The 12,381-nt window shown below is 47.1% G+C and overlaps 2 non-coding genes across 2 annotated transcripts; both read left to right on the plus strand.

The window, feature by feature from the left end:
* The first annotated feature begins 6,038 nt into the window (after positions 1 to 6,038).
* On the plus strand, positions 6,039 to 6,120 carry trnas-uga (transfer RNA serine (anticodon UGA)). Its single transcript has one exon. It is a non-coding gene; the product is annotated as a tRNA-Ser (tRNA).
* Positions 6,121 to 9,230: 3,110 nt separating this feature from the next.
* trnac-aca (transfer RNA cysteine (anticodon ACA)) lies at positions 9,231 to 9,313 on the plus strand. Its single transcript has one exon. It is a non-coding gene; the product is annotated as a tRNA-Cys (tRNA).
* The last annotated feature ends 3,068 nt before the right edge of the window (positions 9,314 to 12,381 follow it).

Below are 12,381 nucleotides of genomic sequence, written 5' to 3' on the forward strand. Positions count from 1 at the left end.
AGCATTTTGAGAGATTTGAGGGTGCCGGGCGGGCATTTTTTTTCAAGGTCCTACAGCTTCGTGCTTCGGGGACATGGGAGAGGGGCCCCTGAGATGCTCGAATCTCGAATCTGGGGGCCCTACGACCTATCGTCTCCGAAGGGCGGATATCCCACCTCCAATGTAAACATGTACCGGTTTGGTGGACAAGCCCTTCCGTTTTTGACCTTTTGACCCCTAAGGAAGGTCGTAGGGCCACCAAACTTCTCTGCCCGGTCAAGGGGGTCCCCATGAGGCAATCATACCAAATTCGGCCCGATCAGACCCCGGCGAGCCGTGTCCACGAAACCGCTAGGCCGAACACATTCAAGTAATTGGCAGGTGGGACTTTTTCAGAAAAGACCCAGGGGCCCAAAATTCGGATCGGTGGGTCAAGGGGCCGCCCCGAGTGAGCTTCCGAAAGCGCGGGGCCCTGGGGCCCTCGCGAGTTGTGTCCACGAATCCGCTAGGCCGAACCCATTCAAGTATGTGGCAGGTGGGACTTTTTTAGAAAAGACCCAGGGGCCCGAAATTCGGATCGGTGGGTCCAGGGGCCGCCCCGATTGAGCTGCCGAAAGAGCGGGGCCCTAAGGCGAGGGGATAATTCGGAGCTTCCTGCACAAAATCTCTCCCTCAGCCCTCTCTGACTCTTACATGATCAGAGCCTTTTGAGAGATTTCAGGGTGTCGGATGGGAATTATTTTTTCAAGGTCCTACAGCTTCGTGCTTTGGGGACATGGGAGAGGGGCCTCTGAGATGCGAGAATCTCGAATCTCGGGGCCCTACGACCCATCGTCTCCGAAGGGCGGATGTCCCATCTCCAATGTAAACGCGTACCGGTTTGGTGGACAAGCGCTCCCTTTTTTGACCCTTTGATCCCTAAATAAGGTCGTAGGGGTCACCAGACTTCTATGCCCGGTCGAGGTGGCCCCCATGAGACACATATCCAAAATTCGGCCCGATCGGACCCCGGCGAGCCGTGTCCACGAAACCGCTAGGCCGAACACATTCAAGTAAATGGCAGGAGGGATTTTTTAGAAACGTCCTAGGGGCCCGAAATTTGGATCGGTTGCTCGTGAGGGCCCCTAGAACGTGCTCTCAAAAGCTTGAGGACCTAGCGCGATGCCCTTTTTTTCCATGGGTCCTACGACTACGTGTTTCGGGGCCCTTGTTGAGGGGCCCCTGAGAAGCCAGAATCTCAAATCTGGGGGCCCTACAACCTATCGTCTCCGAACTGTGGACGTCCCACCTCCCATCAAAACGCGTACCGCTTTTGTGGACGTGGGGTCCCTTCTGTGACCGTTTGACCCCTAAAGAAGGTCGTAGGGCCACCAGACTTCTGTGCCCGGTCGAGGGGATGCCCTCGAGACACATATCCAAAATTCGGCCCGATCGGACCCTTGGGAGTTGTGTCCACGAATCCGCTAGGCCGAAAGCATGGGAATAAATGGCAGGTGGGATTTTTTTAGAAACGTCCCAGGGGTCCCAAATTTCACAGCGGGGTCCGTGGGGCCCCCCCAGTGACCTCACCGAGACCGCGGACCGATCGGAGCGACTTGCGTCGGCGACCCCGAAATGGCCAGAGGGGGCGCCGGTGAGCGCCCGCGGGGCGGGGACGCCCACCCCCCACCTCTGGGACCCTTTTGGGAACGTTCCGTAAAAATAGTGGAAAAGTGGACAAATAGTGGTTCCGTGGGACCGGGGGTCCGGGTCGGGGGTCCTCGCGGCTGGAGGGTCCGATCCGCGATGATAATGGTTAAATGGACAAATAATGGGTTCGTGGTCACGGGGGTCTGCACAGCGGACCCATATGGCGGGTGGACAAAACGCAGCTCGCTGGGATGCGAAGCCCACCCTAGAACAGCCCCGGCCATTCGTTTAATGGGAGAAAGGCCAAATAATAGGGTCCTGGGAGCGAATACCCCCAATGGCCAGCAGAACGATGGCAAAAGGACCTTTATAGGGAGCGTGGTCACGGGGGTCCGCTAAGCGGGCCCATATGGCGGGTGGACAAAACGCGGCCCGCTGGGATGCGAAGCCCACCCTAGAACTGCCCCGGCCATTCGTTTAATAGGAGAAAGGCCAAATAATAGGGTCCTGGGAGCGAATACCCCCAACGGCCAGCAGAACGATGGCAAAAGGACCTTTATAGGGTTCGTGGGAGGTGGGGGTGGTGGTGGGGGGGCTCTCCCGGTGGTCAACATCACCCCCTAGAGGTGTCAATACTTGGTTTACTGCGGATTCCCTACGGAAAAGGGGGGTAAGCCGACTCGTCCCGTTGGCCAGTTTTCTAAAGAAGAAAATGGATCCAAATTGACAGTACAATCCCTTCGAACCATTATGCGGTATATGGCAATTTAAATGAATGGGTTTTTTTTCCACGAACCCATTATGTGTACTACCTAACATTAGGCGTAGCCGTGGCCGAAAGGTTAAGGCGATGGACTTGAAATCCATTGGGGTCTCCCTGCGCAGGTTCGAACTCTGGGTTAATGGTAGAACAGGAAGGGAGAATAAAAGGAATAGGCATAGAGGGAGGAGAGAATAAAATATTTCAATACGCTGATGATACTACGCTATTGCTGCAAGATCTGTTGAGTGTAAGGGAAGCAATGAAAATAGTACAAACATTTTGCAGGGGATCAGGGGCTAAAGTGAACGAGGATAAAACAGTATACATGAGATTCGGGGGAAGTGAGGTTTTAACGGCGCACTTTAATTTTAAGGAAATGAATGAAATAAAGATTTTAGGTGTTTTAATGGGGAGGGATGAAACCAAAGCAGAAGGAATTATGTGGGAGGAGATGTTAGGAGGGATCGAGAGAAGGTTGAATTTTTGGAGATTAATGTCCTTAACTTTGGAGGGGAGGGTTTTAATTTTGAATGTTTTAATGGTTTCTAAGTTATGGCATATTTTATATGTGGCTTCAATGCTGTTGTGGACAGAAAAAAGGCTGAAAAAATGTTTTTTAGATTTTTTATGGGAAGGAAAGCCACCGAGAATTGCATATAACACTTTAATAGGAGCAGTGGGGAAGGGGGGGCTAGGGCTAATGGACGTGGAGCAAAGAAAGAACAGTTTAAGGGTGAAAATCATAAGCAAATATCTAGACGAAGAAAATAAAGCAGCATGGAAAAGAACAATGGGGCATTTTTTAAACAAGTGTAGTCATTTTAATCTGGGGGACAACATTTTATGGATGAAAACAACAAATTGGATGACGGAGGGGCTGCCAGAATTTTATAAAGAACTGATGAGAGCATGGGGAAAATGTTTAGATAATGTGCATTTTAAGCCACAAGGTAGAGAGAACATTTTAAATCAGCCTTTATTCTTAAACAACTGCATTTTAAATCAAGGGAAGCAGGTTTTTTTTAAGAAATGGTGGGATGTTGGAATAATGAAAGTCAGAGATGTTTTATATGAATTCAAAGAGGGGTTTTTACCAGTGCAATACATTGTGGATGTGATGGAGGAGGCAAAGGAGGATTATAGCAGACAAGAGATTACAAACAAATATGATTTAATTAAGAATGCTATACCTAAAGAATGGATAAAGAGAATTGAAAATATGGAAGAAGAAAATCAAGGAATAGATGTGTATGCAAATATGGGGGGAAAATTGTGTGCTTTTAAAGAATGTACTGTGAAAATGTTTTATTGTTTTTTTAGAGATGTGGTTTTCAAGAAACCTGTTGTAAATGAATACTGGCTACGGATGTTCAATGATGTACCGGAAGAGAAAATATGGGGGAATATAAATGGGAAAATTGTACAGACTAAACTGGAGAATATGGAATATTTTATCAGGAACAAAGCAGTGTTTACAGATGTGATTTTAAGCAAAATTGGGATGGAGGAAAGTGCAATATGTAAAGTATGCCAAGATGCAGATGAAGGGTTTTTACACTTGTTTTTATATTGTGATAAGCTGAAAGATTTTAATGAGAGATGTAAAAGAATGATTTTAATTTTGAGAGGAGAGGGAAATGGAAACTTTGAGTGGGAAAAGGTGTTAATGTTGGGCATTAATGAGAAATATAAACATGAGAAGCTGATTAATTTACTTGTGATGCTGATGAAAAGTGCGATATGGGAAAGAAGAGTGGTGGTGAAAAAGGACAATGCTTTAATTGATGTATGGAATGTGTTTAGGAGAAAAGTTGAAAAATATGTTGGATGTCTGTTTTATTATTTTGAATTGGAGGAAACGATTGATGTTTTTTATAATATTTTTACTCAGGAGGTATTAATGGTCTTCAAAGAGCTGGGAATTGAATTTTCATTTTTAAAAGATTAAACTATTTAATGACTTCTTTCTTTAAATTGTAAGTAAGATGTCTGTCAATTCAAGATTTTAGGAATTTTTTATGTCAAAGAAAGAATCTTATGTACTTTTGTATGTGAATAATTGATATGTATGTTTGAATTGATTAATTTCTTCAATAAAAAAAAAAAATAAATAAATAAAAGGTTAAGGCGATTGACTTGAAATCCATTGGGGTCTCCCTGCGCAGGTTCGAACTCTGCCGACTACGGGAGGGATTTGCAGTATTGCTTTAGCTTTCTGTGACGGTAATTGTGCCTTCTATGGTCCTTCGCTCTCTGTGCCATAACTGCTTCTAGCTTTCATCCTTGTGACACCTGCATCTCTTCTGGGCAGCTTGTTGTAAAACTGCTGCTTTATAAAAGGTGAGAAGCCAGTGCTCCACAAGAGCCTGGATAGCTCAGTCGGTAGAGAATCAGACTTTTAATTTGAGGGTCCAGGGTTCAAGTCCCTGTTAGGGTGAAGGTCTGTCTGCTTTTGGCGTAGTCACCTTGTTATCACTACGGTCCATCTCTTCTTCTGAATCTGTACTGGAGCGGTGTTCCTTCCTGATCCAGGGTATCAGTGCACCTCCCTTGTTTGGCACACCTGATTCTGATGGTCAGCTCGTTAGGAAAGCGCGCTCACAGAGTGAGTAGAATAAGACAGACCTCCGAATTGTTCAGTGCTGTCGGTCCCCAGGCCCAGCACTGAAAAACCCCATTATATAGGATGAGACATGGCAGCCTGATTTCTCCTCAGTGGGACTGCTGTTTTACCCGCTTCCAGGGCTAGCTTACAATCTCGGCTTGCTAGGTTGCAAGTAGGTCAGGCAGCAATGTGACACACAACAGGGCAGAAGGTGGTCTGCTTAATTCAAGTCCCTGTTTGGGCGAAGGTCAGTCTACTTTTTGGAGGCCTCAGCTTGCTATCACTACGGGTCCATCTCTTCTGGACTCAGTATTAGAGCGATGTTCCTTCCTTCTCCAGGGGGTCAGTACATGTCCCTTGTTCGGCACACATGATTCTGATGGTCAGCCCTTTAGGAAAGAGTGCTCACGGAGTGAGTAGAATAAGACAGACCTCCCATTTGTGCAGTGCTGTTGGTTCCCAGGGCCAGTACTGAAAAACCCCATTACATAGGATGAGACATGGCAGCCTGATTTCTCCTCAGTGGGACTGCTGTTTTAGCCGCTTCCAGGGGTAGCTTACAATCTCGGCTTGCTAGGTTGCAAGTAGGTCAGGCAGCAGTGTTACACACAACATGGCAGAAGGTGGTCTGCTTAATTCAAGTCCCTGTTTGGGCGTAGGTCAGTCGTCTTTTTGTAGGCCTCAGCTTGCTATCACTACGGTCCATCTCTTCTGCTGACTCTGTACTAGAGCGATGTTCCTTTCTGCTCCCGGGGATCAGTGCATCTCCCTTGTTCGGCAAACCTGATTCTGATGGTCAGCCCTTTAGGAAAGAGTGCTCACAGAGTGAGTAGAATAAGACAGACTTCCCAATTGTGCAGTGCTGTCGGTCCCAAGGGCCAGTACTGAAAAACCTCATTACATAGGATGAGACATGGCAGCCTGATTTCTCCTCAGTGGGACTGTGTTTTACCCGCTTGCAGGGCTAGCTTGCAATCTCCGCTTGCTGACTGAGCTGGGTTGGTTGCAAGTAGGTCAGGCAACAGTGTTGGACACAAACTGAGCAGTAATTGGTCTACTCCCGTAGTCGTGGCTGAGTGGTTAAGGTGATAGACTTGAAATCCATTGGGGTCTCCCCGCGCAGGTTCGAATCCTGCTGACTACGCTGTTTGCTGAAGGCCATGAGGCAAAGCATCCATGCATTTTTCACGGTCCTCGCACTTATTTGCAAAATGTCCAGTCCCTCTTCGCTGGACAAACACGCCACTGCTGCTTCTTCTATCCGGGCTCCAGGGGTTGTCTTGGGTGAGCCAGTGGCACGCCGTGATCGTATAGTGGTTAGTACTCTGCGTTGTGGCCGCAGCAACCCCGGTTCGAATCTGGGTCATGGCAACCCTCTGCTGTTGAGTATACGGGAAGGTTGAACATTTTTTACCACCTCATCGTTCTGCGTGATTTTGTTTCTGAAGATTGGCCTGTGCAGGGCGCCATCAGACAAGGGGGCTTGCTTTCTAACATTAGGCGTAGTCGTGGCCCAGAGGTTAAGACGATGGACGATGGACTTGAAATCCATTGGGGTCTCCCTGCGCAGGTTCGAACTCTTCCCATTTCCGGAAGGATTTGCAGTATTGCTTTAGCTTTCTGTGACTGTAATTGTGCCATCTATGGTCCTTCGCTCTCTGTGCCATAACTATTTCTAGCTTTCATCCTTGTGACACCTGCGTCTCTTCTGGGCAGCTTGTTGTAAAACTGCTGCTTTATAAAAGGTGAGAAGCCAGTGCTCCACAAGAGCCTGGATAGCTCAGTCGGTAGAGCATCAGACTTTTAATTTGAGGGTCCAGGGTTCAAGTCCCTGTTAGGGTGAAGGTCTGTCTGCTTTTGGCGGAGTCACCTTGCTATCACTACGGTCCATCTCTTCTTCTGAATCTGTACTGGAGCGGTGTTCCTTCCTGCTCCAGGGTATCAGTGCACCTCCCTTGTTTGGCACACCTGAATCTGATGGTCAGCTCGTTAGGAAAGCGCGCTCACAGAGTGAGTAGAATAAGACAGACCTCCGAATTGTGCAGTGCTGTCGGTCCCCAGGCCCAGCACTGAAAAACCCCATTATATAGGATGAGACATGGCAGCCTGATTTCTCCTCAGTGGGACTGCTGTTTTACCCGCTTCCAGGGCTAGCTTACAATCTCGGCTTGCTAGGTTGCAAGTAGGTCAGGCAGCAATGTGACACACAACAGGGCCGAAGGTGGTCTGCTTAATTCAAGTCCCTGTTTGGGCGAAGGTCAGTCTACTTTTTGGAGCCCTCAGCTTGCTATCACTACGGGTCCATCTGTTCTGCTGACTCTGTATTAGAGCGATTTTCCTTCCTTCTCCCGGGGATCAGTGCATCTCCCTTGATCGGCACACATGATTCTGATGGTCAGCCCTTTAGGAAAGAGTGCTCACAGAGTGAGTAGAATAAGACAGACTTCCCAATTGTGCAGTGCTGTCGGTCCCCGGGGTCAGTACTGAAAAACCCCATTACATAGGATGAGACATGGCAGGCTGATTTCTCCTCAGTGGGACCGCTGTTTTACCCGCTTGCAGGGCTAGCTTGCAATCTCTGCTTGCTGACTGAGCTGGTTTGGTTGCAAGTAGGTCAGGCAGCAGTGTTGGACACAAACTGAGCAGAAATTGGTCTACTGCCGTAGTCGTGGCCGAGTGGTTAAGGCGATGGATTAGAAATCCATTGGGGTCTCCCCGCGCAGATTCGAATCCTGCCGACTTCACTGTTTGCTGAAGGCCATGAGGCAAGGCATCCATGCATTTTTCACGGTCCTCGCACTTATTTGCGAAATGTCCAGTCCCTCTTCGATGGACAAACACGCCGCTGCTGCTTCTTCTATCCGGGCTCCAGGGATTGTCTTGGGTGAGCCAGTGGCACGCCGTGATCGTATAGTGGTTAGTACTCTGCGTTGTGGCTGCAGCAACCCCTTTCGAATCCGGGTTGCGGCAACCCTTTGCCATTGAGTATACGGGAAGGTTGTACATTTTTTACCACCTCATATTTTTGCGTGATTTTGTTTCTGAAGCTTGGCCTGTGCAGGGCGCCATCAGACAAGGGGGCTTGCTTTCTAACATTAGGCGTAGTCGTGGCCGAGAGGTTAAGGCGATGGACTTGAAATCCATTGGGGTCTCCCTGCGCAGGTTCGAACTCTTCCCATTTCCGGAAGGATTTGCAGTATTGCTTTAGCTTTCTGTGACGGTAATTGTGCCATCTATGGTCCTTCGCTCTCTGTGCCATAACTGCTTCTAGCTTTCATCCTCGTGACACCTGGGTCTCTTCTAGGCAGCTTGTTGTAAAACTGCTGCTTTATAAAAGGTGAGAAGACAGTGCTCCACAAGAGCCCGGATAGCTCAGTTGGTAGAGCATCACACTTTTAATCTGAGGGTCCAGGGTTCAAGTCCCTGTTCAGGCGAAGGTCTGTCTGCTTTTGGCGGAGTCACCTTGCTATCACTACGGTCCATCTCTTCTTCTGAATCTGTACTGGAGCGGTGTTCCTTCCTGCTCCAGGGTATCAGTGCACCTCCCTTGTTTGGCACACCTGATTCTGATGGTCAGTTCGTTAGGAAAGCGCGCTCACAGAGTGAGTAGAATAAGACAGACCTCCGAATTGTGCAGTGCTGTCGGTCCCCAGGCCCAGCACTGAAAAACCCCATTACATAGGATGAGACATGGCAGCCTGATTTCTCCTCAGTGGGACTGCTGTTTTACCCACTTCCAGGGCTAGCTTACAATCTCGGCTTGCTAGGTTGCAAGTAGGTCAGGCAGCAATGTGACACACAACAGGGCAGAAGGTGGTCTGCTTAATTCAAGTCCCTGTTTGGGCAAAGGTCAGTCTACTTTTTGGAGGCCTCAGCTTGCTATCACTACGGGTCCATCTCTTCTGCTGACTCTGTATTAGAGCGATGTTCCTTCCTTCTCCAGGGGGTCAGTACATCTCCCTTGATCGGTACACATGATTCTGATGGTCAGCCCTTTAGGAAAGTGTGCTCACAGAGTGAGTAGAATAAGACAGACTTCCCAATTGTGCAGTGCTGTCGGTCCCCGGGGTCAGTACTGAAAAACCCCATTACATAGGATGAGACATGGCAGGCTGATTTCTCCTCAGTGGGACCGCTGTTTTACCCGCTTGCAGGGCTAGCTTGCAATCTCTGCTTGCTGACTGAGCTGGTTTGGTTGCAAGTAGGTCAGGCAGCAGTGTTGGACACAAACTGAGCAGAAACTGGTCTACTGCCGTAGTCGTGGCCGAGTGGTTAAGGCGATGGATTACAAAATCCATTGGGGTCTCCCCGCGCAGATTCGAATCCTGCCGACTACACTGTTTGCTGAAGGCCATGAGGCAAGGCATCCATGCATTTTTCACGGTCCTCGCACTTATTTGCGAAATGTCCAGTCCCTCTTCGATGGACAAACACGCCGCTGCTGCTTCTTCTATCCGGGCTCCAGGGATTGTCTTGGGTGAGCCAGTGGCACGCCGTGATCGTATAGTGGTTAGTACTCTGCGTTGTGGCTGCAGCAACCCCTTTCGAATCCGGGTCGCGGCAACCCTTTGCCGTTGAGTATACGGGAAGGTTGTAAATTTTTTTACCACCTCATCTTTTTGCGTGATTTTGTTTCTGAAGCTTGGCCTGTGCAGGGCGCCATCAGACAAGGGGGCTTGCTTTCTAACATTAGGCGTAGTCGTGGCCGAGAGGTTAAGGCGATGGACTTGAAATCCATTGGGGTCTCCCTGCGCAGGTTCGAACTCTTCCCATTTCCGGAAGGATTTGCAGTATTGCTTTAGCTTTCTGTGACTGTAATTGTGCCATCTATGGTCCTTCGCTCTCTGTGCCATAACTATTTCTAGCTTTCATCCTTGTGACACCTGCGTCTCTTCTGGGCAGCTTGTTGTAAAACTGCTGCTTTATAAAAGGTGAGAAGCCAGTGCTCCACAAGAGCCTGGATAGCTCAGTCGGTAGAGCATCAGACTTTTAATTTTAGGGTCCAGGGTTCAAGTCCCTGTTAGGGTGAAGGTCTGTCTGCTTTTGGCGGAGTCACCTTGCTATCACTACGGTCCATCTCTTCTTCTGAATCTGTACTGGAGCGGTGTTCCTTCCTGCTCCAGGGTATCAGTGCACCTCCCTTGTTTGGCACACCTGAATCTGATGGTCAGCTCGTTAGGAAAGCGCGCTCACAGAGTGAGTAGAATAAGACAGACCTCCGAATTGTGCAGTGCTGTCGGTCCCCAGGCCCAGCACTGAAAAACCCCATTACATAGGATGAGACATGGCAGCCTGATTTCTCCTCAGTGGGACTGCTGTTTTACCCACTTCCAGGGCTAGCTTACAATCTCGGCTTGCTAGGTTGCAAGTAGGTCAGGCAGCAATGTGACACACAACAGGGCAGAAGGTGGTCTGCTTAATTCAAGTCCCTGTTTGGGCGAAGGTCAGTCTACTTTTTGGAGGCCTCAGCTTGCTATCACTACGGGTCCATCTGTTCTGCTGACTCTGTATTAGAGCGATTTTCCTTCCTTCTCCCGGGGATCAGTGCATCTCCCTTGATTGGCACACATGTTTCTGATGGTCAGCCCTTTAGGAAAGAGTGCTCACGGAGTGAGTAGAATAAGACAGACCTCCCATTTGTGCAGTGCTGTCGGTCCCCAAGGCCAGTACTGAAAAACCCCATTACATAGGATGAGACATGGCAGCCTGATTTCTCCTCAGTGGGACCGCTGTTTTAGCCGCTTCCAGGGCTAGCTTACAATCTCGGCTTGCTAGGTTGCAAGTAGGTCAGGCAGCAGTGTTACACACAACATGGCAGAAGGTGTTCTGCTTAATTCAAGTCCCTGTTTGGGCGTAGGTCAGTCTTCTTTTTGTAGGCCTCAGCTTGCTATCACTACGGTCCATCTCTTCTGCTGACTCTGTACTAGAGCGATGTTCCTTTCTGCTCCCGGGGATCAGTGCATCTCCCTTGTTCGGCAAACCTGATTCTGATGGTCAGCCCTTTAGGAAAGAGTGCTCACAGAGTGAGTAGAATAAGACAGACTTCCCAATTGTGCAGTGCTGTTGGTCCCCAGGCCCAGCACTGAAAAACCCCATTACATAGGATGAGACATGGCAGCCTGATTTCTCCTCAGTGGGACTGCTGTTTTACCCACTTCCAGGGCTAGCTTACAATCTCGGCTTGCTAGGTTGCAAGTAGGTCAGGCAGCAATGTGACACACAACAGGGCAGAAGGTGGTCTGCTTAACCCTCTGGAGTCTAAGGGTATTTTTGGGGCCTGGAGAAGTTTTGTCATGCCCTGACATTTGTTCTTTTTTCAGTTTCTTATCAATATCTGAATGGGTAAAGTCTAATCTCACTGTAATCAGCACAAACTGGTCTATAATAATATGTAAAATGCATGTATGTACATGATTGTGTTTTTGAGAAAAAAAATATTATGCGTGGTTAGTGAAAAACTAAAAATGTTAAAACACTTGAAAAAGGCAAAATAACACATAGAGAACATTGGTTCCCGGGATTTTTGAGAACTGTAGTTTGTAGCTTAGAATTTTTCTGTCTAAATTATGTGAAAATCATCTTGTTTACTCACTTACAGAAAACAATATATTGATTTACATTTTCTAAGACACTTTTTGTTGGTAAAAGTCATATGCGAGTAGGCGTCAACTATCATGAATATCATTGTGATTTACACCTGAGAAGACAAAGGGCCGCATAATGAGCTGCATAATGAGCCATTCAGTCATCTGTGCCACTGAGAGGAAGGAGTTACAAGAAAGAATGTGAGAAAAAAATAAAAGTATATAATTTTATGTTTGTAGTTTATTTAGAATATATTTAATTATCCCACAACATACTTTAATATCTACTTGGGGGAGCAGTTAAACAGTTTATCAGGAACAATCAAAGCTGACTTTCAAACAAATTTTTTGGCATCAATACTCCAGTCACACAATCCTTCAGAAATCCTTTTAACAATCTTATTTTCTACAAAAAAACATTTATTGTTGTTATTATTATCGTTATTATTATTATTATTAATGTTGAAAAGAGCTGAGAATATTTTTTAGGTTTTTTAGGGGGAATAAATTGAAAGAACAGCATTTTTTTACATTTGTTAGCCTACAGTTATTTATTTGTTACATTTATATTATTTACATCAAGCTTTTGAATGGTCGCATAGTATATTGTTATTGAAACTTCATAATGTTTCACTTGATTATATATTTAGTCAGGAATTATAGTTTGGAAAAAGTATTTGTAAAAAGTCTAACTAGTAAAATGTTTACACGTTATGTGAAAACTAGTACAAGTATATAAATGAATAAAAAGAGACTTACTCATGTTTATGATCTCTGCTGAATAAAGTGCTTCATTCTTTTTTTTCTGAGGAAATCCATTT

The sequence above is a fragment of the Carassius carassius genome, chromosome 18 (genome assembly GCF_963082965.1).
Source record: "Carassius carassius chromosome 18, fCarCar2.1, whole genome shotgun sequence".
NCBI classification, from domain to species: Eukaryota; Metazoa; Chordata; class Actinopteri; order Cypriniformes; family Cyprinidae; genus Carassius; species Carassius carassius.